Source organism: Ovis aries, chromosome 9 (genome assembly GCF_016772045.2).
Source record: "Ovis aries strain OAR_USU_Benz2616 breed Rambouillet chromosome 9, ARS-UI_Ramb_v3.0, whole genome shotgun sequence".
Taxonomy (NCBI): domain Eukaryota; kingdom Metazoa; phylum Chordata; class Mammalia; order Artiodactyla; family Bovidae; genus Ovis; species Ovis aries.
The window spans coordinates 82,001,475-82,007,972 of NC_056062.1; positions in this window are offsets into that span (position 1 = coordinate 82,001,475).

Below are 6,498 nucleotides of genomic sequence, written 5' to 3' on the forward strand. Positions count from 1 at the left end.
ATAATAAAATATTCATATGGGGATTAATGTGATATAATTTTGATAATTTCCTTTAAAATGTCAACAAAGTTTTGAGCCATCCCATTGAACAGAGAATGTATTTATTTGCATTGAGGAAGAGAAGCATGCCGTAAGCTTCAGTGCCTGTGTAAGCATGTATGTGTACGTGCACATGTAAGAAAGCGTGGCAGCTAAAGGAGCAGGTCTGCGTGTAGGAAGGAGCCTGTTGATACGGTGGTTGGTGTCCATCCAGACCCGTATGATGATGTCCGTACACGTAACACCTTTCTTTTCTTGGGCCAAAGAAATGCATCAAACTGTGATTTTTAATGGTTTTCCCTCCTTTTCTTACTCACCTGATATTTTTAAATGCAGGAGGGAAGGGTCTTATATCTAATAAGTATTGTAATGAAGCTTAATAGTAACTCAAATGCTGATTTTTTTTCCAGATGTTAGGTTTTTAACAAAATCTCTATCAGCCACCATACTAGCTTTATGTATTAAGGTAATTCTGAAAGGAAAGAAAAATTTCAAAACATACAGTCTCTTTTCAGGTTTTATATTATATCACATTTATTTGGGTTTGTAACACCAAATGTACCCTATTTCAAAGTATGACATGGAATATATAGGTATGGTTGATAATTAAATTTGTTTTCAGACTTTCCCCAAAATGAGTGACAATATGAAGTGTTTAAAAATCAGAGTTGGAAGTCATGTCCCTTGGAAAGCTACTTAACCTTGGGGCTTTATTTGCCTCATCTTTGTGCATGATGGTATCCCTTTTGTAAGCTTGTTGTGAAGATTAAATTATATACTATGTGAAAATGATATGACATAGTAACACCCACTCACTGTAGCCTTCTCTTCCTACTTTAAACCTATTTGAGCATCATGAAGGCCTCCCAGGCCTTTCACAGCATCTTTTTGGCTGCTTCTGCCTCCCTCCTCTTCCAGCCCACCCACTGTTCCTTAGACTACTGCATGTTTTGCTGTCTTAATGTTCCTGCTCACCCTCATCTAATTCTATCAAAATTCGACTCATTTCTTAAAGTCTGTGTTTTGTATGTCAGTGGTTTTCGTGGTGTTTTCCGTTCTCAGAGAAGTCCCCTGGAGTCTTTCAGGGGGTCCACATGGTCAGACCTATTTTTGTAACACTTAAGACATTAGTGCTTTTTCACATTTTCACTTTGTTGACATTTAATACTGTGGTGGAGAGGCAGAGGAACCAGAGATCAAACTGCCAACATTCGTTGGATCATAGAAAAAGCAAGAGAGTTCCAGAAAAACATTTGCTTCTGCTTTATTGACTATGCCAAAGCCTTTGACTGTGGATCACAACAAACTGGAAAATTCTTCCAAGAGATGGGAATACCAGACCACCTTACCTGCTTCCTGAGAAACCTGTATGCTGGTCAAGAAGCAACAGTTAGAACCCAACATGGAACAACGGACTGGTTCCGAATTGGGAAAGGAGTACATCAAGGCTGTATATTGTCACCCTGCTTGTTTAACTTATATGCAGAATACATCATGCAAAATGCCAGGCTGGATGAAGCACAAGCTGGAATCAAAATTGCCAGAAGAAATATCAGTAACCTCAGATATGCACCATTATGGCAGAAAGCAAAGAAGAACTAAAGAGCCTCTTGATGAAAATAAAAGAGGAGAGTAAAAAAGCTGACTTAAAACTCAACATTCGAAAAACCGAGATCATGGCATTCTGTCCCATCACTGCATGGCAAATAGATAGGGAAACAGTGACAGACTTTCTTTTCTTGGGCTCCAAAATCACTGCAGATGGTGACTGCAGCCATGAAATTTAAAAAAACATTTGTTCCTTGGAAGAAAAGTTATGACCAAGCTAGACAGCATATTAAAAAGCAGAGACATTACTTTTCCAACAAAGGTCTGTCTAGTCAAGGCTATGGTTTTTTCCAGTAGTCATATATGGAAGTGAGAGTTGGACCATAAAGAAAGCTGAGCACCGAAGAATTTATGCTTTTGAACTGTGGTGTTGGAGACACCACAAGGAGTCAAACCAGTCAGTCCTAAATAAAATCAGCCCTGAATATTCATTGAAAGTACTGATGCTGAAGCTGAAGCTCCAATACTTTGGCCACCTGATGGGAAGAACTGACTCATTAGAAAAGACCCTGATGCTGGGAAAGATTGAAGACAGGAAGAGAAGGGGACAACAGAGGGTGAGATGGTTGGATGTCATCACTAACTCAATGGACATGAATTTGAGCAAACTCTGGGATTTGGTGATGGACAGGGAAGCCTGACATGGTGCAGTCCATGGTGTCACAGGGAGTCAGACACAACTGAGCAACTGGACTGAAGTGGGAGGGGGATACACAGAAAGCACTTGTGCAGTTGAGTTGTGAGCTGAACAAACCACTTTTTTCATGGAGTCCATTTTTGCCTGAAAGAACAACTGACAAACTAAAATTCAGACTTTTTAGCACACATTTTCTCAAAAATTAACAGAGTGAGTCACCTCCAGGAAAATAACTGGCAGTATTTGTTACCAATGATAAAATGTTAAGTCTTCAAGCAAAAATTAGAATTTTGGAAAACTTGAATCTACCACTCTGAGCATATGACTTTCCAGATGAAACTAGTAGTGATTTGAACAAGTGATTTGTAATGGATTTAAGTTAACTAAATAGTTTTTCGTGTTCTCAGTTTTAACTTCTAATATGATAAATATCGATAGATATAACCACAAATAGAACAAGCTCTTCAGGGTTTGCAATAATCTTTAAAGCAGGAAAAGGGTCCTGAGACCAGATTGAGAGCTATTGCACACTCTTGATCACCTCCCTTCCCGCACCTCACCCCAGGCTACCGGTGTGATTGCTCCCCCTCCCACCGTCTCTCAAGCTTTCATTCCTCATGTAATGCCTTGTATTTTAATTATTTGTGTGCTTGTTGTATATCCATCTTGGAGATTTTATCTCAAGTTCTTTATGGCTTTGAAGGAACTCCTAGCATTTCAGGGAAAACTGTCTGGACCATTGTTCCACTGACTTCCTGGAGCACCATAGGTAAGCCACTGTGTCTTGGGCTTCAAATTTAAAATGAGAGTTGCATTGACTGACAGGAGTTTCCTTCCAACTTGAGATGCTTGAATCCTGTTCCTCTCAGAATGCAGTGCTGTGCTAGCCATTCTTTGGGAGATGGGGTTTGTGTTGTGGGGAAGAGCCCACATTCTGTGGTCAGGGATGTGTGGTTTCAGAAACACATGATCTGAATCCTCTTGGAGCTTTCAGTCAGTGGTGGAAAGAAGTGAACCACCAACTGCTGAGACCTTGAGTGCTCTCAGAGAAAAGTAGTCAGGGTTCTTACAGAGCACAGGCGTTGAAATCCAAGTGGGAGGGAAGGAGGCTCTTCCTTCTTGTAGATGATTCTTAGTTCAGTTCAGTCACTCAGTCGTGTCCGACTCTTTGCGACCCCATGAATCGCAGCACGCCAGGCCTCCCTGTCCATCACCATCTCCCAGAGTTCACTCAGACTCACGTCCATCGAGTCCGTGATGCCATCCAGCCATCTCATCCTGGGTCGTCCCCTTCTCCTCCTGCCCCCAATCTCTCCCAGTATCAGAGTCTTTTCCAATGAGTCAACTCTTCGCATGAGGTGGCCAAAGTACTGGAGTTTCAGATTCAGCATCATTCCTTCCGAAGAAATCCCAGGCTGATCTCCTTCAGAATGGACTGGTTGGATCTCCTTGCAGTCCAAGGGACCCTCAAGAGTCTTCTCCAACACAACAGTTCAAATACATCAATTCTTCGGCGCTCAGCCTTCTTCACAGTCCAACTCTCACATCCATACATGACCACAGGAAAAACCATAGCCTTGACTAGACAGTGGCCTTTAAAGAACTAGAAGTAAATTTCCTTGGCTTGCTTTATACTGTAAGTGTGGGAGAATGGTAGTAAGAGCTGAGGCTGCACCGGGGAGATAGGATTGAATTCAGAACCTGCCCCATGTAGTCCCATGGGGCAGAAGTGGTACCAATTGGAAGCAGCAGTTGAGGGGGAAGATGCCGAACTCTTTTTCCAGGTGGCACACGCTTTGTATGTGGTGCTTTTGTTCACAATTCCTCTTTGCTGTCCTTCCGGAAGACTGCACAACCTCATCTGAACTCAGGCAGAAAAGAATGGCATCTCAAACTTGTAGAATGAAAGGACCTCAGGGAGGCATCCCAAGAAAGCCATGTTTGTTAAGAGGGTATCAGGGCGTGTGGAGTTCACCACAAAATGGACGTTCCAGAAGGCACGGGAAATGGAGTTGGCCAAGAGGCAAGAGTAGTGGGAGGTGGGGCAGCAGGGGATGGCTAGAAATGTTGAGCAGTGTTGAGAGCCTGGAAGGAACTTATATTCTATCCAAAAAAACTATAGGGAGCGAGCTCTGGGGGTTGGCTGGCCTCACAGATCTAACCGACTCTGGTTCCAACTAGAAGCCAGATGGTTTCTGTGCATGACACAGGCTCAGGGCTCGGATGATGACCCGGGCTGCTGGACTGCTGTTCTTGCATCTGGTCAGCAGCCTACACCCTTTACTCTTAGATTTGAGTAGAACTGATTCTGATAAAATCCAAACTGTTAGGAGATGACAGAGTTCATGTCTGGCTAGAAGAATACAAAGTACCCATGAAAAGAGGTTTTGTAATGTAGTCATTGTCTTCAGAAGACCGTTTAGAGGAACTCTGAATATTAGTGAGCGAGGCCTTTCCCCTCAAGGATTTGTTCGTCCAAACAAGTTGTCAGAGGCCGGAGAGCATTGAGATTCGAACAGATAAAGAAGACTGGAAAAGACTGCTGGCCTAGGCTTCAGTTTTGCTGGAGATCAATACCAGAGGAGAGGCAAGAAGGCTGGACTCTAGAGATCATTTCATCATCATCCTTATTTACAGATGAGGAAACCGAGGCACAAAGAACTGGCCCCAAATCACTTAGGTTGTAAATAGCAGGGTAGGATCTGAACCTTGGTCCACTCCACTCTGCATCTGTGTGTAAGGGAAAGGCAAAGTTGCTTTCTGCAAGATGAGCTGCAGCCTCAGTTGTGTAACCAGGGCTTTCACCCTGGTATTCCCCAGCAGAGCCCTGGTAGACTAACTGATAAATACACTGGACTGTAGAAATATACAATCCCGGCTTTACCAAAATAATGCTGGAAGACATTTCCATGACTTTGTTTAGAGGGAGCAGGTGTACTAGGCTTCAGGTTGTCTCCCAGTGCTGAAGGACAGGTGGTAGACTCTGACGAGAAGGAGGCCAGGTTAGATGCAGCGAGAAAGAGCTCCAGATGCCATTAGTCAAGTCTCTCAAGGGCTCGGGGGTGAAGAACGAGAGCCTGCCCTGAATTTGATAACCCTGGAATATTAGGGCCCAGATTCTTGTCTGGTGCAGTGGTTCTCAACTTTGGCTTCAGTTGAGTTGCCTGGTGAGCTTTAAAAAGTGTCAGGGCCTGGCCCTAGGCCCAGAAACTGATTAATCTGTCTTGAAGTTAAGGCCCAAGCATCAGTATTTAAAACAAAAAACTCCCAGTTGTTTCAGCATGAGGCCTGAGTTGATAATCTCCTAGCAGTGATAAAGACCTTCAGCACATCACACTCCTCTTTGGTCTTTGGTATCATCACCTGTTTAAAAAAAAAATTTTATTTGCTAAAAGCTGTCATTGCCAATATTTTTATATGAGGCTATACTAAGTGATTTTTAATGTCCCAGGATTAAATCTTCATGAATCTCTTTTCATGATGTAAGCATTTTAAACTACTTATTTCATTTAGGGTTCAGAGTGTACTGTCATCAGTGTTTCCATTAGTACCTAGAAACAGCGTGGGGTCAGTGCTGAGTCTGAGGCTCGAGCCTCATAGTAACTCATTCGCCTTCATACAGAAAAGAACAGCAACCTCCAAATTTGGACCATGCAAATCCTTTGCCACTAGAAGAAGCATCTCAGAGATGTAGCCCCGCAGAAAGTGAGTCACTGGCACCATCTTCCATTGCAAACAGCAGCCCTCACTAATAATATTAGGCAGAAAACAGGACTCTAGAATGTGCATGAAAGACAATTTTAAGTCAATAGAGAAATTTGATGTACTTTCAGGATTCATACATATGACAGCCACTATGGAGAACAGTGTGGAGATTCTTAAAAAACTGGGAATAAATAGAACTGCCCTGCAATCCAGCAATCCCACGGCTGGACATACACCCCGAGGAAACCAGAATTGAAGGAGACACACACATCCCAGTGTTCATCTCAGCACTATTTACAATAGCTAGGACATGGACACAACCAACATGTCCATTGGTAGATGAATGGAAAAGGAAGATAAGGTACATATACACAATGAAATATTACTCAGCTATAAAAAGGAACACATTTGAGTCCGTTCTAATGAGGTGGATGAACCTGGAGCCTATTATACAGAGTGAAGTAAGTCAGAAAGAGAAAGACAAATACTGTATATTAACACATATTGTG